The sequence below is a fragment of the Malaya genurostris genome, chromosome 3, assembly GCF_030247185.1.
Source record: "Malaya genurostris strain Urasoe2022 chromosome 3, Malgen_1.1, whole genome shotgun sequence".
Classification (NCBI taxonomy): domain Eukaryota; kingdom Metazoa; phylum Arthropoda; class Insecta; order Diptera; family Culicidae; genus Malaya; species Malaya genurostris.
Genome location: NC_080572.1, coordinates 276,751,522 through 276,777,169, shown reverse-complemented (window position 1 = coordinate 276,777,169; position 25,648 = coordinate 276,751,522). Strand labels below are relative to the sequence as shown.

The 25,648-nt window shown below is 37.2% G+C and overlaps 1 protein-coding gene across 1 annotated transcript in view; it reads right to left on the bottom strand.

Annotated features, from left to right (window-relative positions):
* LOC131435100 (BTB/POZ domain-containing protein 2) overlaps positions 1–18,357 on the bottom strand; it is a 42,795-nt gene extending 24,438 nt beyond the window's left edge. The window contains exon 1 of the mRNA XM_058602627.1: positions 18,248–18,357. The gene's annotated coding sequence lies outside the window, so the exon portion shown is untranslated. The remainder of the gene's footprint in view (positions 1–18,247) is intronic.
* Positions 18,358–25,648: the final 7,291 nt, after the last annotated feature.

Genomic DNA, 25,648 nt, shown 5'->3' with positions numbered 1-25,648 from the left:
TGCACAAAACTTTTACTGCTAGAATAGGGGGAAAAGTTTCTTACACAAAAATGTCGATATCTCCGTTGAAAATGGACGGATTTTACCAATCTATGGCTTGTTGGATAGCTATTACCGTGCAAAATCTAAGGCTAGAAACATATTCTGGTTTCAAGATCAAGTGTGACATATAGTGTCAAAAAACTGAAAATCTTGACATAAAACTTTATATAACTCAAAAAGTAAACATCCGATCTCAAAACCATTCAATAGCGCTCTGGGTGACGGGGAGACCTTTCCTTTGCGACTAGTTTGATCAAAATCGGTCCAGCCATCTCTGAGATCTCGACCTCTTAGTTGACAACACACATACAGACACACACACATACACACACACGGACATTTGCTCAGTTTGTCGAGCTGAACCGATTGGTATATGACACTCGGCCCTCCGGGCCACGGAAAATTTTTCTAAAGTTTGAGCGAATTCTATACCTATTTTTTATATTTATAAAAAAAAGGTAAAAATGTTAATATGTTCCACCTGTAACTGGAGGTAGACTCCATGTGAGAGACGAAAAACTACGCAATCCACAGAAAGAATTCGCGATTAACGGATACGACAATGACAACTATTGATAAAAACCGAACCTGTAGTCTGTATTTTTTCATCACGGTTACGCTCGGTCGAATGTTGTGTCTTAGGTTGGAAACTTATTGGATAATAGTAGGTAGAAATTTGTGGCACATCCGCCTCGAAATCCAAACTCAGTACCAACTGATTACCACTTGTTTGAATTTTTTTTTTCATAAATACGTTTATTTCTTAAGGCAGTTTACATAAGTTTTTCTTCGCCGTAGCATCACTTTTACATAATATTCTTATCCTAATTTAATTCTAACATAGTCACAACGTTTTGCATTTATTAAAACATATTCTCTTATTACTTAAATATCATCTTAGGTAACTCGTCATTAATTATGAAATCTACTCGGAAATATTATTTGAACCAAACGATTAACTTCTATAAATTATAAAATAAGCTGTTATTTTCAGACATTTTGTTAATAATTTCATAAACTGTTTCGAGTTTGTTTGTATCATTACATTATTTTTATTCTAATTTAGCTATTGGTTGAACTCATGGACGCAGCTGGGATCAGAACTAAGTCTTGAAAGGGGCCTTTATTAAATTGAAACTCCAGTTTTCTTTATGAAATGATAAATAAGTTTCATGTATGAAAGGTCACGACAAGCAAGAATGTCTCGAACTGGGATATTGGATAGTCTACCTTGGGTACGCAAAGAATTTATTAGTTGAGATCTGACATCACGATACTCCACGCATGTCCAAACGACATGATCAATATCTCGATAACCTTCGCCACAAGCACAATGATTAGCCTCGGAAAGTCCAATTCGAAGGAGATGTGCATCTAACGTGTAGTGATTGGACATGAGTCTGGACATCACACGAATGAAATCCCTGCTCACATCCAGTCCCCTGAACCATGCCTTTGTCGATATTTTCGGAATAATTGAGTGCATCCACCGACCCAGATCATCTTTATCCCAAGAAGCTTGCCAGCTGGCAAGTGTTCTTTGGCGAGACGAGCTATAGAATTCGTTGAAAGCAATTGGTCTCTCATAAATTTCACCCTCAATAGCACCACGTTTGGCTAAAATATCGGCTCTTTCATTGCCAGGAATGGAGCAATGAGCCGGGACCCAGACTATAGTGATTAGATAATTATTGTTCAATATGTCGTTCAGGCACTGTTTTATTTTGCCCAGGAAAAACGGTTCAGTCTTGCCAGTCATGTTTGAGCGAATGGCTTCAATTGCACTCAGACTATCTGTGAAGAGGAAATAATGGTTTGGAATTAATGTGACGATTACACTCAAACTATATTGAACTGCTGCTAGCTCTGCTATATAAACAGATGCAGGTTCTTGAAGCCTAAATGAGGCCGAAACATTATTGTTGAACATACCAAACCCTGTGACGCTTCTTCAATTCGCGATCCGTCCGTGTAAAACATTTTCTCAGAGTCAATATGCCTGAACTTACTTGAAAATATTTTTGGGATTTCCGTCGAACGTAGATGATCCGGGATTCCACGCACTTCGCGCTGCATGGATGTATCGAAAAATAAAGTTGAGTCAGGGACATTTAGGAGGCTGACACGGATAGGAATATATCTTGAAGGGTTGATTTCCTGTGACATATGGTTAAAATATACTGTCATGAATTTTGTTTGAGATCGAAGCGCGACTAGTCGTTCGAAATTATTAATTACCATGGAATTCAGCACCTCACATCTTATTAGCAGGCGTGATGAAAGCTCCCAAAATCGATCTTTTAATGGAAGAACTCCCGCCAGAACTTCAAGACTCATTGTATGTGTCGAATGCATGCACCCTAAAGCAATTCGCAAACAACGATACTGAATTCGCTCCAGTTTGATAATATGAGAGTTTGCAGCGGAACGAAAGCAAACGCATCCATATTCCATCACTGAAAGTATCGTTGTCTGATACAATTTTATTAGATCTTCCGGATGAGCACCCCACCAAGATCCTGTTATTGTTCGAAGAAAATTTACTCTTTGTTGGCATTTTGTTATCAGAAACCTAATGTGTCCTCCCCACGTGCATTTGGAATCGAACCACACCCCGAGGTATTTAAAAGTTAAAACCTGTTGGATCATTCTTCCCATCATATGGAGCTGAAGCTGCGCGGGATCATGCTTTCTTGAAAAGACGACTAACTCTGTTTTCTCCGCAGAGAATTCGATACCAAGATGAACAGCCCAATCGGACAAGTTATCTAAGGTATCTTGCAATGGTTTATGCAGATCAATAGCTTTGGGTCCAGTAACTGAAACCACGCCATCATCTGCCAATTGTCTTAGTGTACATGGGGTTACTAGACAGCTGTCAATGTCATTTACGTAAAAATTATAGAGGAGCGGACTGAGGCATGAGCCTTGCGGGAGACCCATGTAACTATTTCTGAGTGTTGCCAAATCGCCATGTGAAAAATGCATGTGTTTCTCTGACAAAAGGTTGTGCAAATAATTATTTATAACCGCTGGGAGTCCATTTTGGTGAAGCTTGTCTGAAAGAACATCAATGGAAACTGAATCAAATGCTCCTTTAATGTCTAAAAATACAGATGCCATTTGTTGCTTTTGAGCGAAGGCAATTTGGATGTCAGACGAAAGTAATGCAAGGCAATCATTCGTCCCTTTATTTCTACGGAAGCCAAACTGAGTATCTGACAACAAACCGTTCGTCTCGACCCAAGTGTCGAGACGTCGTAGAATAATTTTTTCGAACAATTTTCTGATGCAGGACAACATCGCAATGGGTCTATATGAGTTGTGATTGGAAGCTGGTTTCCCCGGTTTTTGAATGGCGATAACTTTCACTTGTCTCCAGTCAGGTGGAACAATATTTTGCTCAAGAAACTTGTTGAACAATTCCAACAAACGTCTTTTTGCGAGGTTGGGCAGATTCTTCACCAAGTTGAATTTAATTCTGTCCAACCCTGGAGCGTTATTGTTACAAGACAAGAGTGCTATAGAAAATTCCATCATTGAAAATGGGTTATTAATAAAACCATTATTTGGAGGAGATTCCCGTATAATGCTCTGCGTAGGAACAGAATCTGGGCAAACTTTCCTAGCAAAGTCAAATATCCATCGGTTCGAGTATTCATCACTCTCATTGCCCACGGTACGTTTCCTCATTCGTCTGGCCGTGTTCCAAAGAGTGCTCATTGAGGTATCTCTTGACAAACCTTCGACAAAATGTCTCCAATAGCTACATTTTTTGGCTCGAAGTATGCTCTTGTACTTGGTTTCTAAAACCATAAGTTTTTCAAAATTCTGAGGAGTTCCTCCTCCCCGTTTTAGAAACGTCTTGCAAGCATTTTGTTTTGCGAGTTTAGCCTCTGAGCACTCTTTGTCCCACCAGGGGTTGGGAGGCCTTCTGTTAGTCGTTGGCCCAGGAAAGCGTTTAGTTTGGGATTGTTCTGCTGCCTCCAGAATCGAACAAATGAGGAAGTCATATTCTTCAAGTGGAAGGAGCTCTTCCATTGAATTCAAAATACTAGAGATACTACTTTGGTATTTAATCCAGTCGATATTTTTTGTCAAATCATATGGAATACTAGCGGAAGTAGCAATGCAATTGCTACTGCTAATTGAGATGATGATTGGTAAATGATCGCTACCGTGTAAATCAGGCAGTATTTTCCAGGTGCAATCTAGTCGAATTGATGTTGAGCAAAGAGATAGATCTAATGCACTTGGGCGTGCCGGAGGTCTTGGGATCCGTGTCATGCTACCCATATTTAATACCGTCATGCTAAAATTGTCACAAATGTTTTGTATTAAAGATGATCTGCTATCATTGTAAACGGAACCCCACATAATACCGTGCGAATTTAAATCCCCCAGAATCAATCGTGGTGCAGGAAGGGCTTCAACCATTTCATTAAGCTGTTGCTGTCCAACTTGTGCTTTTGGAGGAATATAAACCGAAGCTATGCAAATATCTTTGCCTTTAATGTTTATTTGGCAAGCAACAACTTCTATACTAGAAGTTGAAGGGATGTTTAATCTATAAAAGGAATAGCATTTCTTAATTCCCAAAAGCACTCCACCATACGGAGAGTCTCTATCGAGACGTATAATGTTAAAATCATTAAAATTTAAAGCTATGTTTGAAGTAAGCCATGTTTCGCATAAAGCACATCACATTTTTGACTATGCAATAATATTTTAAATGAATCAAGTTTTGGCATGATGCTTCGACAATTCCACTGCAGGACAGTGATTGTATCATTTGCGACGGGTGATAAATTATCCATCAAAAGATACAAAACCTGAGACAATTGGCCATTGAGCTGATAACTGCTTCAAAAAGGTTCTAGCTATTGGAAGGAATGCCATTATGAGGGTCTTTAAGGGTTCAGATATATTGAATGCTGAGAAAATCCATTCAACAATTTCCGAAAACTTCAGTAATCCTGTTGGTGGCTGTGAAATGGAGCCCACTGGATTATTATCTTTTTCTGTACTAGATCCTGGATTGGTTTGTGAATTTGACAAACCAGGAGGCACAGTCTTTGGTTTTGACTTTTTTTGTTTAACACGGGGATCTTTTTTTGAAGATGAAATTTTAGGTGTCTTTTTTGGTAATTTGGAGGAAGACTTCTTTCTCTTAACTGACCCTTGGGTAGTGATAAACGAATTACCTTCACTATTTTCGTCAGAGTCAGAGTCCTCTGGTTCCTCTAGATTTGAAAACCCGTTTTCGGTTTCCAAAAGGGGGACATCAATGACCGTTTTAAGCATTTCTGCATATGTGCGCTTAGACCGTGTTTTTAAAGAAAGCTTAATTTTGTCTTTGTGCACTTCAAATGCAGTGCATACTGAAATATCATCATGAGGACTATTCCCACAATAAATACATTTTTCAATTTCCTTGTTGCAATCATTATCTTTATGAGGCCCTTCACACTTAATACATTTTGGTTTATTACTACAGTAAGTAGCTGTGTGGCCGAATTTTTTGCAGTTCGTACAATTCATTACATTTGGAACAAAAAGCCGAACAGGGAGGCGAATTTTATCGACATAGACATGGGACGGCAACGCAGACCCGGCAAATGTCACTCGAAACGAGTCTGATGGGCGATAAACTTTTTTTTCCTCTTCATGAACTACTGAGTACAGTTGTTTGCACTCCAGTATTTTCACACCCTCAAGCATAGAGTTCTTGAAACGACCAACACCATGCTTGAGTAAATCATCTACCGAAAGACTCGCTTCGGTAACAACACCGTCAATTTCGACATCTTTGGAGGGTATGTAAACTTTATACTCTTTATTGAAATGTTCCGAAGAGACAATATCATTCGCGTGTTTCAAATTATTTACCACAACACGAATTTTATCGTTATTTACTTTTATGATCTCTTTGATTGAAGAGTATCGTGATGTCAAACCTTTATTAATTTGAAAAATGTTTAATGGCTTTGATATACGTCTAAAAAAGACTATCCAAGGCCCAGAAGAGCTCTCCTGATATTTTTTCGTTCGTGGGGGTATCGGATTCATGCTAGGATTTACGTCCATGGATTCATCCATTACATTAAAATTTTTAACTAAACTTTAAAATAAAATTTGAAACCAACACTACACAGTACTCAATCAAAAGGAAAAGAAAAAACTTCTACCTTGAAATTGTTGTCTATCTCCGTTGCACTGCCGTGTAGATCCTCGTTGCTCTAGATGTTCTTGTTGGATGTATCTGGACGTTGATACAATGCTGAAGCTCACTGTAGCGATAGAATATGATGTGATGCTACTGCTACCTGACATCCAGCACCACTCGAATTCCGATTTGCTTTCGTCTTCGCCAGCTGTAACCAGCGCAGGTCACCGGTGTATACCTGCGTGTTGTATGGCAGTGGAAAGACCGAGTTGTCTTGTCTCCTTCTTCCTTGTGCTCCGCACCGATATGCTTCTGCACCGAAGTGCCTTCGCACCGGTGTGCCTTTGCACTCTCCTGCTTCTATGTGCCTTTGCACTCTTCCTCTTCGATGTGCCTTTGCACTCTCCTGCTCAGCACTTGTGGCTGTATATTGCGGCCTGGGTAGAGTTTGGGAAACGCCCTTTGTTGTTTCCTTCACCAGCTTGGCCCAGCACTAGGGCTCTCTTATGCAGCACGACTATACGTTTTAACGGCTGCTGCCAACAGGTTTCTACCTGTAGTTCAACCGTTGTCGTATTTAACGCGTGTAAACCAACCAGCGTTATTAAACTGTACGCTTCTATACACAACCTTCTCGGTTGAACGGCTATTACTGAATGACTTGTTTGAATTGACACGATTCTTTCTTTTTTTATTCGAAATCCAGAAGTTGTCAGAAAGACAGAGAAAAGCTTTGGTTTTCGATACTACATTGAATAGAAAAAACATGCAATAATGTTTTCACCTCTAAATTTTTGATAAAAACAAACATTGGAAGCTCCTACTTCGATTGATATCATGTCAAGGAAAGTCTAACAAGGGAAACTTTTCCCTAAGAATTCTTTATTGCGTTTTTTTTCTTGCCTGTTTCTCTGTTGTGTTTTTTGTTGATATATGTTAGCCGGTCGGTACCAACTTGATGTAATTTACACTCGTTCTTAGAATCTGATTTTTCACAGATGGTTGAGCACTGCAGTTGATGCGCATTAACCAAAGGTAGGAAGTAACACCTCCTCGCAAGCACGTGTGGCGTGCTGGGCTTGACCATGATATTGAACTATCGAAACCTACACAATACCGGCGATTGTATCAGAACTATAAACAATGTTTATATTAGATTTAGTACCAAAAACATCTGTGCACATGGAAGTAAAATTCAATCTTATGCATCCGAGAACTGACCCAATAACGAAGTAGAATCTATAATTAGTAGAATGTTTCAATGCTTCCACATCGCATGACGGTATGTTTCGTTTATAGTGTGAACGCTCCAAATATATTTTTGCCGGACTGTAGTCAGATTGTCAGAGTAATTTTCTGTTGATATGCAGCACTGTTACGAGAGCCGCCCAGGACCCTTTCTTATTGTAGCGGAACTTTAATTAAACCACTCTTTGATATGGGTTGAAAATCGCTTCTGCGTGCAGCTGATTGAAGTTAATAAAAAACTTGCCAGAAGCTGCGCAGTATGGAGTCATTCGTGAAAATGCGGGTGTTTGCAATTGTACATCCAATGAGTCGTTGGTTCTATTGGTAACTTTCGCTTTCAGTTTAGGAGGGTCCGATGAATTGTTGTTGTCTACTAAAGACATTCGCTTGAGTTACTGTTCAAAGGTCAGTTTCGATTCTAATCTATTGCAATTTCGAACAGTGCACTGCTTGCACTAAGCACCTAACGATCCTCGAGCCTATATCGCTTCAACACTATCTTTAAAAAACCACCATAGTTCGGCCATTCTCAATCTTATCGTCGATTCCCAGGCGTTCATTAGCACTTCCGCTGCCGGAAATGCCTTGAACGGGTATATTCTGATAAGCGAAATGTCATGACTAAGCTAGGTAGCATATAGTATTTATGTGCATTCACCTATGATTATTGAAATCTGGAGAAAAAAAAATGGAATGTCCCACCGGTCCCATCAGTGCGAATGATTACCACTGATTAGCACCCCCTGAGGGACGGTACTATTTTAACCACTCACTTCACTCACTCGCCATGCTGATCGTACTAATTAGCGAGCAAATTTTAGATTTTTGTCATATCCATCAGAACTGTCATATTATCGAAGGTATGATCGATCGATGGTTCTGTCTTATCAACAATAGCGCTTGTTGTTCTATCTTATCGTACGGTGAGGCATACATGCAGTCAAACAACAATGTTATGGTCGTCTTAGATTTAACTGTTTAATCATCAAGTAATATCAGAAACAGCGCAGCGAACTAGGAAATGTATTATCAACAAAGCACAGTAAGCAAATCTGCAGGTGCTTCGATGTGGAGGTCGTTAAGCTTCCCTGAACGCGTGTTTACACAAGAAGTGATAATCGATCAGGCAGTGCGCCAGACAAACTAGTGAATTGGTAAATATAGTGTACATGCTTGTGGGTACCGAAAGGGTGAGAATATCCTAAGCATCGCATGTCGTCAGGAGACGAACATGTTCGAGCTAAGCCAGCGAAATCAACATTAATGTCTTTCTAATAAATTTATTTGTTTATGGTTTTGTCACGACTTAAGACACAAGCTAAATAAAACAGAACTCGGTTTTCATTTCACCAACGTACCAAATTATGCAAACAAAATCTCGTGGTTTCCCGGTAGGAGAAACGTTCCTATATCCCGAGTTGTCTTTCCCCATTTAATTGTTCTGTGCGACAAGATTTGACTGTGAAATCTGTTGACTTCGCTGAGTTAGAATCGTTATCATTACTTTTCAGTGACCATTTAATCCATTTCTTCATTATTACTGTTGTGTGAAAAGAAACCTCTTACTTAACACCTCACAGAAGTCAATTTTTTTTTCAGAAAATTAAAAATACAAGATTATTCAACAAAATCGCTATTGTCTCCTTAAAAGTACTGCTCATCAACTACAACACACTTATACCAGCGCTTGATCCAATCCTCGAAACATTTTTTATATTCAGTATTCGGTATGGCCATCAGAGCCATCTTTGATTTTTCCATAATCTCATCTCGGGTGCTGAAATGGTTTCTCGAGTCGACCGAATAGGAAAAAGTCACAGAGAGCCAAATCAAGTGAATTCGGAGGTTACTGAATGGTACACTGGGCTCTCTTTTTACGCGGTTTTTTTATGCGGTTTCTTTTTACGCGGATTTCCGAAGTTACGCGTTTTTTTTACGCGGATTTCCGAAGTTACGCGGTTTATTTTTTACACTGATTTCCGATAATTTGCGATTTTTTTTCGCGGATTAACGAAGATGCGCAGTTATTTATTGCGTGCTTTTTTGTGCGATCCATATCTCCAAGTTAAGAAGACCTCAGTTACGGGTAACGGTACCCCATTGTACTGTTTCAGCTCTAAGCATTGGTTCAATGGGTTTAAATCCAATGGTTGAAAACTGAGCTTCCCTAACAAAGACTTTCGGATTGTTTGGATTCGACTTGTTAATATGTTTTACTTTGATTAGTAAAATTATACACGTATTGAATACGTGTGGAATAATATTAGCGTACGTGTACTGAACTGTGCCGGCTCTGAACTGGACCGAAGGGGTATAAAAGAAACTCTTCCGGTACGGTTTAGTTTCGGCACGCCCTGTGCACGGACGGCAATATACTTTCATTTGTTTCAATGCGTTTCACAGTACCAATATGAAACGTCTTAAAAAGAATGATTGGTTCTTTTAAGATTCCACTATGAAAAAACTATTTTGTTATGACACTATCCGAATAGTGACCAAACAAATAGCAAACTTTGAACTACATATTTTAGAGATTGTGGATAGTGCAGGGCCGCTTTCACAGAGTGGCAACGGGGGCACGTGTCCCGGAGCCCACGGTCTTAGGTGGCACTTGACGGGACTCAGCGAGTAAAATAAGGTCTTTCCATCTGTTTGGGGCACCTAAATAAATCTTGTCCCCGGGCCTATTAATACGTAAAAGTGAGGCTGGGACAGTGAGTATCTTTATATAAGTTATTAGTGGGAAATTAATGAAAACGTTCGTGATCGCTTCTCAACAATCGGAAAAGAAAATAAACTGCAGCCTTTTGTGAAATTCACTAAGAATTGATATATTTTTATTTGTATGACTGATAAGATGTATTTGCATTTTCAAGCTATGCAAACAACATCACCACATTATAATTAGGCCTGATCATTTTCAGCAGTTTAAATGACAACTAAAACGCAAGTGTCAAGTCAATTGAATGTTGGGTTGTAATACATTTGTAGTATATCTACTGTTCGATTGATGGAAAGATTTATATTGCAATTTAAGTGTCGGGTCACATGCGACGAAATGAAGTGTAAAGTACTTCCGTCTAACGTTTCGAGTTCTATCAGTGTAAGACAGTTGGTTGACAGGTTACCAGAGTTGCCTTATTTCATAACTCATGCAACATTTGCCATCTTATCATTTCGACAGACACACTTGCAAATCAGATCTGATTTTACCAATCAATCCATTGTTGTCTATTCATTGTTGTCTAATATGAGTCAGATTATAACTGGATGGTGGATGTTTACATCCATCAAAATTCAACAAGTCGAAAGAAACTAAAAACGTTGGATAATTTTTTCAAATTTTGTCAGATATTTCACGTTTATGTTATGGCTCTAGTTGAACTGCTATGCATTGGACAACTTCAATGATACAATTGACCCTGCGATCGATGATAGCCAAGAAATAAGTGCGACAAAAATTAAGGAAAGGTTAGATTTGGCGAATAAGCTAGCGGAGCATTTTTTTAAATGTGACCCTAATATACCCCCTAAAATGTGCTATTTCCTTCAAAAATGATCTTAATTATTGTATGGTACGGTACAAAGAATATGAAGAATATGAATTATTGAAAGAAATGCTAGAAAACATTGGTACTGAAGTTTCCAGCGGTGTTACAATCCATACAAATAAGCGTAAATTTGTAATTTACGATAGTGATTTAATTTTTAATTTTTTGTTTTTTTTTTTAAATTTGTTATTGTTGTATGCTATATTTGAACTCAACTGTTGTATGAATTTTGAAAGTCGAATAAATAAATTTGAAAAATCGAATAGACAGCAGGATATATTGTTTTATTACCAATACAAGTTCCATTTATTCTGTGATTTTGAGCAAATCGTAAAAATTTTGAACTTGTAAATTTGTATGAGAAAAAAACATGAAGAAATATTCCAGAACTATTTAATGGCTCTCTATGAGGTTTTACGTGGGTTTCTATAGTTGAGCGGTCTCAAATTTTCTAAGTCCCAAAGTCGATTTTCACACCAGATTACACCAGATCTGGTTTCATGCATTTCTAAGACAGTTTGCATTAAAAAAAAATCCATTTTGCGGTTTTTTTCTACGCGGATTTCCGAAGTTACGCGGTCTCAAAGTCTCAAATCCCGAAGTCGATTTAAAAAAAAAATGTTTCGAGACTACACCAGATCTGGACGTTCATGCTTTCTAAGATATTTGCATCAAAAAAATTTTTCGTTCATCAAAAAAAGTTTTGCGGTTTTTTTTACGCGTATTTTCGAAGTTACGCGGTTTTTTACGCGGATTTCCCAAGTTACGCGGTTTTTTTTTGCGCGGTTTTGTTTTATGCGGTACGTATCCCCCGCGTAAAAAGAGACCTCAGTGTATTCGTTTCGTTTTTAGCCAAATGTTCACGGATAACGATGGCATTATGTGACAGTGCGTTGACGTCGTTGTTTGCCCACAAATCTGGTCTTTTTTCCTTCACGCAAACGTCTCATAACGCCCACATAATACTCCTTGTTGACGGTCTGACCCTGCGGAAAGAATTCATGATACACAACACCCTTGTAATCAATGAAAACTGTGAGCATCACCTACCGCTTCTCTCATCATCATTCACAGACTCACGGCCACTTCTGAAACTTTTGTACCACCAATAAACGACTGTTTCCCTCAGAATATCGTTGCTGAAACACTCTTCTAGCATTTGCAATGTCGTCGCATCATTGAAACCGTTTTCGACGCAAAATTATATGCACACTCGTTAATGCAAATTCAATTCCATTGCAAAAATTACAGAAATGTCCAGATATCAAGCAGAAAATTTGATAGAATATCAATGACAAACCTGAGTGCAACCTAAAAAAATCAAAAATCTAATCGGGTGACTGAGAGCGCCACACGGTAATGATTCCGGGAACTTGTTGATCAAGGCAGTACTTAGGTAGCAGCTTAAAATGCCAGAATTTATTTGGTGGTGGTTTAATAAAAAGCTTGAATTATTTTATATAGTCATTTAGGTTTTGGTATCTCGTGGGTACCGGTTTGTGCTGAAGTGCATATGACTGTTTTAATTGTTTTACGTTTCGCAAAGTGCATTGTAAACAGCAATGACTTTACGTCTGCTTAGCGGATTATGTTGATCCGCGAGGTGACATTAGCAGTCAATATATTTTTAATATTTCTAAACTTTCAGCTACGTCGTTTCAGATTCCATGGGTTATAAATTTGTTTGTAATTTTTCTGTCAGGTAAGTTCATGATCTTCAATAATGGCACATTTAGCTACTTTGGACTTGAAATGGAATGGTAATCTCTTTTCCATTTGTTTAGAAGCTTTCGAAATTTCAGCGAAGTGTTCTTTGAAACGGATGTTCAGCGTTCTCTTTTCGTTTGTCCAATGCATTTTTTGTCGCAATGTGAAAACGAAATTTTGTATATTTCGGATGCCTTCAAATTATCTGTCTGGTCGTTCTTAGTAAAGTTTTTATTTGATAGTTTTTACTGTTCAATACTAAATCCAAATCAAACCTTTTTAGTTTGGTTTCGAGCGGATGTGGAATATCAGGATTGAGTTCTACTGATATTCTTTTGAATTTTCTATTTTTTCTGGTTGGGTTAAAGTAGTAAGTAATTGTTTCTTTAACGCCCTTACTTTTTTATCCATTGAGCTTTTCAATATCGAAGATGATTTTTTTCCCAGAGGCAAGGTGAGCATTGAATGAATTATATGGTGAAAAGCTGTCATTTGATGCAGTTGAGAATGATTAGAAGTTTAAGGTATAAACTATCTCCCTATTGGTTCTGGGTAGGAGCTCCAACTGAAGAAATAATTTTCCTCATTTCATTATCAGATTTGTGAATAAGTCGAAATCTACTGCATTTTTAAAATTTAGATATCCCGGCAATTTCCTTCCAGAATCTCAAAAACCTATAAAGAAGTTCACAGTACTTCTATAAGTCTTCCTTGATCTCTCCTCTTGCCTACCAAGCTTCCAGCAGAGTCGTATACTTTTCGATATTTTCGTGTACTTTCGAATTACTACCTGATTGCCAAATATGCCGAACAGTTCTGGTAGCAGCTTTGCTACAACCATGATTCGATTGCGCTGAAATGCTGCGTAAGCTAAGATTATTCATACTTGCAATCTTCGATGTTATCCATTTTTGCCTTTTTCATATAGAAAGGAGGAAAGCACGTACCACTATTGAATTTTATCCGGATCCAACTTCCCGTTCCGGAATTACATGATGATATTCTTATTCTGAAGCTTAGATTCAAAAGTCTAACAATCTCATAGAATACGAGTTCCATTTCCGAAATCACAAAGTAATAAGCTAAAAAAAATCTATTTCAAGAGCATGTTTACATAAATGGATGTGTAAAATCTTTTGAACTAGCCATATATTGCTAATATTGTGTGTGTCTTGACAGCTGATGCCCAAAGCATTTGAAATGTTTATTTATCGGTTCCTAGTTCCCGGTTCCGGAAAACCGCAGTATGGTACTCTAAACATTATTGGCTCAAATGTCAGAACCGATTTTCACAAACTTAGACTCAAATGAAAGGTCTTACGGTCTCTTGGATTCTGTTGCATTTCGTCCTGAACCGACTTTCGGTTCCGCAATGGTAGAGTGAAGAGTATTTAAGATTTCAAAACATAATCTAGAGTGACGATGCAAACAACGGAAAAATTCTTATAAACATGTCTAGAAATTGTTTTGATTTGCAGCTTACGCTAATTGCTGGACGAAATAACCGACTTTGGCTATATCAGTTCCAAACTTCCGGTTCCGGAAGTACCGGAAATAGTAGTCTGAACTCACGGAACTCGCCGCATTTTCTCAGGGACGCCTAAACCTAATATATCAAATTTAGGCTTAAAAGAAAAGTCTTACGGTCCAATAAGCTTTTATTGAACGTTATTCAGATCCAGTTATTCCGGTTCCGAAATTACAGATTTAAGAGTGTTAGAAATGTTGAACCGCCATTCAGAATAGTGTTGTTGAATCTTCCTTCGCCCTCCAGGGTGTCAAGACCTAACAGGCGACACCGATCAGGATACGGTGGCTGATCCAAGGGATGTCACTTAGGGAGATCTCTTAGCACAAATCTCTTTTGAACACGCTCAATCCGCTTGTTGTTGATGTGGACTACATACCAAACTGGCATTTTTCAGGCAATTGACGCACTAAAGAACAGTGCAACAGTGCCTTCGAACAATGTTGATCCTTGAAATCTCTGCCGATTTTAGCCACGAATCCGTGTTGTCTCGTTGCCTTAGATATTAAAGCAGAACGATGCGGGTTGAATGTAACGTTTGCATCTAACACAACACTAAGTGAGTGTTTGTTCATCAATTTTGGTCAATTGGTCGAAGATTAATGGATGAAGTATTCGGTGAAATGTGATTACTTGATCACAAGATGGTTTCGTCGACACCATGCGACAAATTTATCCAGCAGTTTTTGAAGATCGATGCAATCCTCATAATTACGTTTCAAATCCCTTTAACGTGATTTTAAATCGTCAACTTGCTTTCATAAAAGCCGTCTGTAACATTCCTTGCAATATCCATAGATTAGAATTCTTTCCATGTCATCCTTGGAAAAAATTGACGTATAAAACAAAATACTTCTTATGAGTGAAAGCCATTGTTTGAGTAAAGATAATCTTTCTATACTTATTATTATGGTTATTAGTAGGAGCGTCTATAGAAAAATACTTAAAAGTGTGCAATATCATACTATACTCCAAAGATGTAATTCGCTGATTTAGAAGACTGAAGGTTTGGTTATGATGGGGAAGAAATAGGACATTGGATTCAAATTGGAATGTTGGTAAGAACGGAAAACGTCAAGTATTCATACAAAACCGAATAACATAAACTAAATACGCGTCGTTTGCTTATCATTTACAAGAAATGAAAAGTCTTTATATAATGTTTGCATCTATTTGATGCAAACAATTCATTTAGGCGGGGCTGGTCGATGGAACGGTGTCTTCGGAACACGATTGGCTCTGCATACGTAATGGATCGTCGGAATTCGATTGATTCAACACCCCCCTGAGTCCTGGACTAAATTGGATGCATGTATAAACAAAACACACGGAAACATCTTTTTTCTATAAACCACTGTCAGACAATGGGGTTTGAGATAGGTTGAAAACACACTCATATCCCTAAAATTCACGCGTTGAAATTGTCAAAAATATCGGTGTTTTCTAGAATGTAGAGGATCAACGGAAAGAGCTGAATTACATGCATGCCTGGTTCAAAGCATTCCGGCAGCAACCTTTTGCTAATATCCTACTAGGAAGATGGTGATGCCGATCAGATACAGTTGCTGTGTGATGGATAATGAAACACACGTCGAAGCTTATCTCCACAATAGGAGTTTTACACTGGAAAAGATAAATCCAAACTAAAAATATACTAATTCAAATAAATGAAATTTTGAAGTGTTGCGATAATTTCGTGATCGCCCTTCAAGTGTCTTTAAAACTGGCTAGGTTAATGGTTTTTTGAGCAAGCAGTGCAACAAAATTGCTCGAGGCAAAACAACCTCGAACGAAAGATATACGTTTACGACAGTTCAGAAACCGCGTGAATTTTCTTCTACCAAAATTGTGAAATATGCTTCGCCTTAAAACACGTCAAAGTATATAAGTTTAAAGTTGTAGAAAATTGGAAATTTACAAACAACAAAATCACTGAAACGCCGTGTTTCTTACAGCGATCATTACTGTGCTACAAAATTTACAATCGATTGCGTGAAAATTCAAGAGCATTTGCTTTATTTTTATTAGAAAGTTGAATTTACGTCTTCCCTGTGTTGGGGAATATCCATTGGGAGCCGAACAACGCACTGCACCTTCCCCAACAGAGTTTTAATTTTAGCTTTAGGGCAGAAGAACATTTCTGCACACGACGCGCTCGGAATTCAACTCAACCACTATGCGTTCCCATTCTAAATGAGCGACCATGCGTCATCGTGCAAAGAAAATAAGAAACAGTGAAGGTGAATTATAGTAGCGAAAACTCCTAGGCTCAACGTAGTTTACGTTACTACTTCGCATTCACACGAGGAAAGAAAAAATCAAGTTAGAGTCAGTCATGCTGATGATGCGATGCCATCGGTCCACCGAATTAAATTACTGTACACCATAGACGGTTGTGGAGTTTGAAAATCAAACAAATAGTGTTCAATGTTCCGATACTTTTTTGCAAACAAAGAAACCAAAATTGTTGTATGAATCTTTCCCACTGCATCAGTAGTGGTAAACAGATTGAAATAAACCTTGACACAGTTTCTATCTTAAACGAAGATCTGTTTTCCGGATGAACATCGTTTGTAACATTAAACATATATTTTTAGCATACCAGACATACTTTCCTGGATTGATCCGGACACCTGTTTCTGGTGCTCTCGACACGAAGTAATATAGTGGTAATAAAATTTATTTTCTTTTAAAGCGATTTAGTTTAGGCCACTAGCCGCTCAAAATAGTAATCGATGGGGCAAACCAACTACAGATGCATGAAGAAATGATGCAAAAATTATGAATTGCAACTTCATCAAACAAATTGACAGTAATGTATTCAGAACTACCAGCATCAACCACATCAAAACTCGAAATCGAGGAGAAACGCGTTCAAATTTACAATAAATAAACGTAAAACAAATCGATTTCGAGTGGAAAAAAATACAAATTTAACAAAAACGAAAAAACATTATACGGATACGCGACAAACAGTTTTAGAGCTAATAATACCATATAAATTGCTGCAGAACATATGTCAATGCTAAAACATGTAGTTGCATGAGCTCATCTCATATATTACAACCAGTTAGAAATGAAAGTTGTACTATTTCTGCTCAATGCAATGACTTGAAGGAAAAGAATTGATGCATTCACTTCAGAGTATTGCACTTATTTTACACTAATTTTTATGGTATGTTGCCTGTTTATAATCGGAAGAATACTATTAGCACCGATTACAATGCAGTCCGTCGATTGTTGGCTAATAATTAGTAAAACACAAATGTGGTAATTCGACTATTATGAGAACTATCGGGACAGTTACCCTATATGCACATACAATATAGCTTCCTATGCTCAACATAGGTCCAGTCGCAATGTAACAAGATTAGCAATAATCGTGTTAAAATATGTTAGTTCAGCATTTCATTTCATTGAAATTAAATTTGCTATATTCACACTAACACATCGTAAGGACTACCCAAGTAGGTTCGATGACCTACTTTTCCTTTCTCCCTACACGACTAACCACCCTTCGTTTTCCCAGGTCCTGAACTTGAGTTAACTACAAGAAAAACGATGAAGGATGCGTACACGCTTAGGTAAAAGTAATCTGCCATGCTCAAAGTTTCATAATTTTCATGAACGCCTTAGTATGCCGTAGGAATATTTTTCCTTTTGCACCATAAACTCATAATTCTAGAAACTCGAAAAGGAAATTAATCTGCGTTTGAACCAGAGACTTCCCAAATCACGTTTATTTGAGAGTGTACATGATTGTTTATCATCAAGGAGGGCTGACTGCCTTCGTGTTTGTTCCGTATTGGTGTTGAGGCATGTACTTGCCGACGTTCTCTTCTCAAAAAAATATCCTCTTGAAACGAAAATCAATACCCGTTTGCGCAAACATTTCAATGGAAAACGTACTATGGCAGCTTATTCCCTTGAGGATTATTTATGCATCATCACTACACATTTGATTTGTAAAATCGATCTGACACTTTTCGCAGGAAAACTATTTACCTTTATCAAGTACACTATGCTTTTTTATTCCGCTACCACTTCTGGATCCGTATCCCGAAAACACCACACTTGCACTTATTTCTTACTTTGCTATTGATAACTCATTTTCCGCAACAAAACAGAAATTTGAGCGTGAGATCTTCTCATACAAATGCTCTCTCGTTTTCTGATTGTCATTAACGCATTTTTTCTCTGGCAGTCTCGGGTCTCTCACAAGTTTTGCTCGTTTTGACAACAGTAAGCTTCACGTTTATGCGGATTATATCGATAGATCAGTGAAAAAGTAATTAAAATCATCTCAATAAAGTTTTGGGATTTTCCTCATTTTTCGTCTATTGAGGAAGACCCTCAATATAAATTTTACTCCTAGAGGGAGTGATTTTGATTGCTACGATATCTGCTGAGAAAATGAACAGTTTCGGTGAATTATTTATACTTTTCCAAAGCAAGAGAAAGATTTAGAATGAAACTGATATCGTTGAACGTCTTTGTTGAGTACATTTATTAGATGCGAGATTCATTTTTTCTCAAACCAAAGGTTAGCTCAACTTTGACTAATGATTGCTAAGTCGTTGTATCTTCAATGTAAGGCATTTACTACTGTGGGCAAAAAGTAGTAAGACTTTTGAATTATATTTCGTGCGGAGACCTTCTTCGTCTAATTTTTTTCCAAGTTGGTATGACTGTCAATGTAATATGTGCCAAGTGTCACGTCAAAATATTCATTAGTGTTTAATATACGTCTGTCTTTCTGAAGTATTAGAAGTGCAATCGGAGATTTTTACAATCAGTGAAATTATTCAACAAAGAAGTTTAATTAAATTTTGTGTCCTGAATCAAATTTCTGCTGCCGAAATTTTCAGAATGTTGCAAAAGGCTTTCGGTGATAATTGTATGTCACAAGCAAATGGTTTTGATTGATACAAGTTGTTCAAAGAGGATCAAAAATGACAGAACGGCAATCAACATCAACTGATGAAGAACATATCAATAAAATCCGTGGTATGTTGCACTTCGAATTCCTTCCGACCGGCTAACCTGTCAACAAGGAATACTATTTGAGCGATAAGCGTCATTTGCGCAAAGCTATTCGTAAAAAAAGGCCGACAACTTTTGGTTTTTGCACCACGATAATATACTGTCGCGTCATCGTAATTTTTGCACCGAAAATTCAACCAATATCATTCCGCAAACACCGTATTCGCCTGATTTAGCTCTTTGTGACTTCTGGCTATTCAGCAAACTCAAACGACCACTCCGAAAAAACCGTTTTGAGTCAATTGAAGACAGCAAACGTAAATCGCTAAGCGCATTGAAGGCTTTTCCGGAAATTGACTTTAACTAACTGTTTCGAAAATTGGAAAAAAAAAACGTTGGCTCAAGTGTATTGGGGCCGGGGGAATTACTTTGAGAGAGACGATTAGATTTGGAAGACACGATTTTTCCTGAGAAATATCAAAACCACAAAAATTCCGTAAACTTGCATACATTTTCATATTACAAGTAATATAACTTACCTATATAAATTAGACACCATTCAACAGATTTAACAAAAAGCTTATTTCGATCAGTCGGCCTTTGTGCTGTGTTAAAACGACAATGATATTTACTACATCAATTGTTTCAACCACATACACCAAGAAATAATCTTAGATGCAATTCATTCAATCATAACAACATCACATTAGTTACAATGAACGATTTCTCACGAACACAAACACCACTTTTGATATTGAATATTGGAAAAAAAATTGTGATATTTAAATATATGTTAACAGAAGTTCCAATCATTTTGCAATACGTAAGATCACACGTATTGCAGTTTCAGAAAACGTTTTGCTCTGGCAACGCAAGATAATTCAAAGAAAAAGCTCAACCGTGCTTGTCAACCTCTTGGCTTAGACTGAATCGCGTGACCAAACATGTTGTTATCAATGTTGTTCTTTTATACATCAAGCATTCATTCATGATCGCACGGGGACTTCAAAATGTTTGCTTCAGGGAGATGTCGAGTAAATATCAGATTAAGCAACTGGAAACTGGATGCGCATGGATGTACTGGTTAGCAAACTAGAACCCAAAAAATTAGCATTAAACCAATAATCCTGAGCGCAAGAGAGAACGATGTACAAATGTTTGGCCTTCCCGAGTGAATAAATCCTTTCTTTGTTAACACGGGCTGGTGCATCGTCCATCTAGAACACGGTACCTACACACGGTCGTTCTGAACCATGTGCGGAAGTTACGGCACGATCTGTCTCTCGTCCGAAAAATGAATTCGTGATCAGTGTACCGAGAAAGGATAGTATTGGCTCCATCCAACCGCCTCCGAACCGTCATGGAGCTTACTTTGTTTTATGAGGTTTAAAGTGTTTGCTGAATCTTCCTTGACCCGGATTAACGTCTGAATGCGTATGCTCGAGCCCAGGGAAGGATTCTCAGCGCCAGTAAGATCGTAGCACTAGCCAAGCAATAACCCAAGTAACAATTCGAATGCCTTATGGTTTTGATTATAATTTATAGGAGTTTTGTAATTGATTTTTCAATCACTACCTGTTTTATGACAACTATAATAAGTGTCTCTTTTAACCAGTAATATCATAGTGTTCAAAGCTTCTATAAAACCCTTTACCTACACTAAAAATAAAATAAAAATAACACAATTTGTACTATAATAAAACCATGCAAACACTCTTAATATTGCTTTCAAACATTTTCTTTAAAACATTATTGTCAGTTAAATTCTTTCATAATTCTAGTTTTGTGTGTGTGCGTGTTAATTCTATGACAATTTCACTCAGAGTAAATTTGAGGGTTCTAAAGTACATTTATGACACATTAGTTGTAGGCTATTTGATTTATTGCTTCTTAGGTTAAGTGTAATTTGCATTAAAAGAAATTTCATGTCCGCCATTATGATGTTCTATACCGTAGCATTTATTGACATCAAATAAACTTCGAAATGCAAAAACGAGGAAATATGTTGGACTTTCATGATTCATTTTCAGATCGTATGCATAAGTTTTATCGCCACAGAATAGTTTTATACAAAAATGACGATGAATCACAAAAAATAATTTTCATAAATCATGGAGATTTTCGCAAAAACCGCATTTATTTCAAGGCGATTAGTTATAATTCTTATTTTTATCCTTACATTCACGATAAAAATAAAAGCGCATGAAGTTTTTACGTTCGGAAAAGGTCTCAAACTCGTAATTAAAATATAATATATTCTTACTGATTGCATTCAAAGTAGACATGACACAAATAGTCAAGAAAAATATCATCAAAACGACAGTTGATTCATAGTGGAATTTATTCCATCCAAAGAAATTTCATGTTGATCGTAAAGCTGGTTTCAAAATTTTCTTGAATTTGGAGTTCTAAAGCAGGTTCATGCTGATTCTTCATTTTGATTTATAAACCTTATGAAGAATGGTCCACTTTGCAGGAACATGCTCTTATAGAGGTTTTCAGTAGGCTTTCGTGGAGTTTAAAGTTTTATTGCAAGATTTATTATGTAGCATTGAAGACAGCTACAAGTATTTAATAATATTAAAAATGTTACTTGGGAATGGTTCTGTACGGTATGAATGGGTTGTGGAGTCTATTGAAAAATAAGGCCAAATTCCACAGAAGAAATGTAATATTCAAAACTTTGCTCTTTGCTGAATATGATGCAACAGATTCTTGAGCTCGGCATAATAAAATACCGAATTAGATCGGCAACAGGACATTTTACTTATTGTTCAGTAATCCATATGCTCTTTTCCAAAATAAATGTTGCTAATGTAATATTCGATATTAATGAAGTTAATGTAATATTCTGATATCTCGGTAAAGCGCGTTCTTTGGCCGAAGTTTGTAATAATATTATGCTGAACTTTTCAGTAAACAACAAATATACCGAAATCAGCAAATCCGTTTGCCGAAATTTCGAGCAGTGTGTTAGCTTTTACTGAAACTCGGTGAAACACTTGTCATTTAATGTCTCTTGTCGAATGTGCAAAACACCACGTTGCTGGTGGAGCGGGAAAATAATATATATTGGATGAAGGTAAGAGATTCTATTGTTTCTTGAAAAGATAAGTGAAATAAAAAAATAGCTACAAAAGTCTTCTTATTTTCAGGTAGATGCTTTGAGGAGCAGTTCTTTTGAGGTTTGTTTTGTTTTGTTTTTTGTATACTGCATTAAAATTGACACAAATAAAACACCCCCTTTCCCCTACCATAGCTTTTGTGATATTTATTTCATATAATAATAAAGAGAAATTCTTTCTACATTCTATTACTGATGGCTCGGCAGTTCATTATTCGATCATAATCGGTTTTGCCGAGCTCAGAGCAAAATTGCTGCTGATAAGTTCGGCAATAATTGACAGTTAACGAATTTGGTATTGCCGAGATTTTCAGTAATTATTATTTTGGCGAGATGATTACCGATCTCTCGGCTGTGCAAAGATTCAGCAATGATATTTAAGTGTACGAGCGATTTAGTTGGAAACGTTGATATCAGCAGCCGTTTTCAAGATTGAGCGGTTCTTCTTGCACCGAATTCGTTTTCTCGCAGTTTTGATGACTCGTGGCGGCCTCACCGAATGCTGACACAAATAACAATACAAAACAAAACATGTTCTTTGGTCAAAGCAACGATGGATAGAGCACAGACTAACAGACATGACAGTATGAGTAAATTCTAATAAAAATTATTTTTCGTGATGCACTAGTTCCACCTATATTGTACTGCGCGAACTATTTACTATCTGTACACCCCTTGTGTTATGTAAAAGTTTTTTTACTAGTTGGTTTCCCCTCGTTTGTCAACACCGATCAGCTGCTTGCAGGGATGCCTGATTTCATCAAAATATTTGAAAATGAATCGTCACAATGATTTATTGGATTACGTTGATAATATATTTAACTTTTTCTTGATGTTGGAGGGTAGCCATTTATTCGACTCAAATTTGTTCATCTAGACTATTTTTTATTGTGTTGGTAGTTTTCACCCGAAATTAAGTGGCGGCAGACCAGAAGCAAGTAAATATTGTAACAAAACGGGTTCGATTTTTTATTGAGTTGGAGGATGAGAAGTAGGCGCAATTATGTATATAGTTTAGGCAATATCAAAGATAAACTCAAGATAGAGTAGTCTGCGATTTCTTAGGTATCATTTGAATAGGACCCCTCGATGAGCTCGGTTCACTGTCAATTTGAGTATTTTGAAGCAAAACAACAAGTGTCTGATCACTAGATGCGTCGTAACTATGACAATGATTGTTTATGTTTGGAAAAATATCAAGTTACAGTATGAACGATATTGAGAAATTTCGCTTTATATCAGTGATTCTTAGAATAAGAAAGTGAAAACTACTTAGAACCATTGTCTAGAATTTATTTAGTTTGTTATAGCCTCATCCCATGAAGCATCAGTTGTGGCAAGAAATCATTATATGCTGAATGTAAACATATGTGTGCTTCCTTTCTAACTTGTATTGTTTCCATGGCATTTTGTCGGAACTAGTCGACGCTTGTTAACGGAGGGTCAATAAAATTACATTATTACTGAACCAACTGGTTCACGATTACTGACCCAACATTTTTCAATGAAACGTATGGAACATTGTAATCTTCAGTTTATCTTTGGCAATATGTATTAAATCTGTATCCTGCATGAAATTCGCATGGACGTATACAAATCAATACATTACAGGTAATTCTGTATGAATGGCAACTCTGTTGGTAAATGAAAAAAATAAAGACAGTCTAGATGACAGACATGATGTTTTTGATAGGGTAACGTGGCGCCATCATGACACATGTGAGTACTGTCCCAAATAATGGAATATTCGAAATGACCGTTAAAATGATTGAAGAATCTAATTTGAGTGTCCTGTCTGTTAGTCTGTGGATAGAGCTTTGTGATGCGTCCAAGCTTCTGGAACGCTTCCGAGTCCATTCGAGTTTTACAGAGAGCTACAGCAAGGCGATGCCTCTTGTTTTATATTGCGTTGAAAGATGTAATTCGAAAAGCTAGGATCAACACGAGTGGTAAGATCTTCTGAAACTCTGTACAGCAATTTGGTTTCGCTAATGACGTTGACATTATGACACCTGTGGCACGCAAGTTTGAGGAAATGATGGAAACATACATTGGTCCGTGAGCTAGTGCAGTTCGAAGTGGCTATAAATGCATAGAAAATAAATTACATGAGAGGAAGAAGCGCTGAAGAAGAAACACTACCGTACCCCTCCCACCTTGAAAAATGATAGACAGCATTGATATCGACATGGTTGACGAAATCGTGTATTTGCGTACTTCGGCCTCAGAAAAATCCATCGAGCGAGTTCTTAGCAGAAATGATTATTGAATCTTGATATATAGGATAACGGCTCCAGTAGTCATCTTATATTAAAAAAAACGTGATTTAGGGTGAGATCTGAACTGATCGAACTATTTTTTCAGCGATATTGCTTCTTAAGCGGCCCACACACCTTCAGTTTTCCGGACAGTTCAAACGAATCTTGGACGGAATAAAAAAAAAAGGGTAAAAACTGAACGATTATCTGAAGAACTGTCAGTTAATCGGATGAAACAGTTCAACAGCTTCAGTAAAAAAACCGAACAAGAATTCATCAGTCATGACGTCACACACGAAAAACTGTCCGGAAAACTGAACGTGTATGGGCCGCTTTATAATCAAAGTAAATATATTCGTCCTGATTCTGAATTTCGTTCGAATCGGATTATTTCGATCGAATGCGAAATTTTGCTTTCTGTATCTCGATCGATTTAGAGTTTTCCATACATAAAAATCAAAATAATCGATTAAAATACAGAATGTAAATCTTCACATTCGATCGAAATACAGAATAGGAGCTATTGCATCCGATTTTATTACAATTCGTTGATTGAAAGTCGAGTAATCGACAAAATAAAGTGAAATGACTATTGGTACAATAGCCCTATAAATCTAGACGAAAAATTATCCGACCATTTGCTTGTAAGTGAATTCAATCGTTGGAGCTTGAATTGGAGCTCAGTATAGATCTAATAAATGACAAAGACAACTTGTGTGCTTTAATATAAATGTATTTACAAAGATGTAATTAACAACTTATTTCATTCAGATTCCATGCTATGGTTGACCACCGCGAATGTAACTGAAAGTTGCCCAATCATATGTGTTCGGGAGATTATTTGGCGTTATTGAAGTATTTTTCAAACTAGGAGTTATTTGATAAAAGTTTTTGATATATTTTTCATCACCACTGATATTTTGGCTTCGATCCCTGTCATTCAAATGACTACACTCAGGTAGTCTAAAGCCGTAGACTGGATCGCATGTTGGTAATCGCAACACAATTATCGTTGGGGTTTTAGGTTTGATAGCTGGAGGG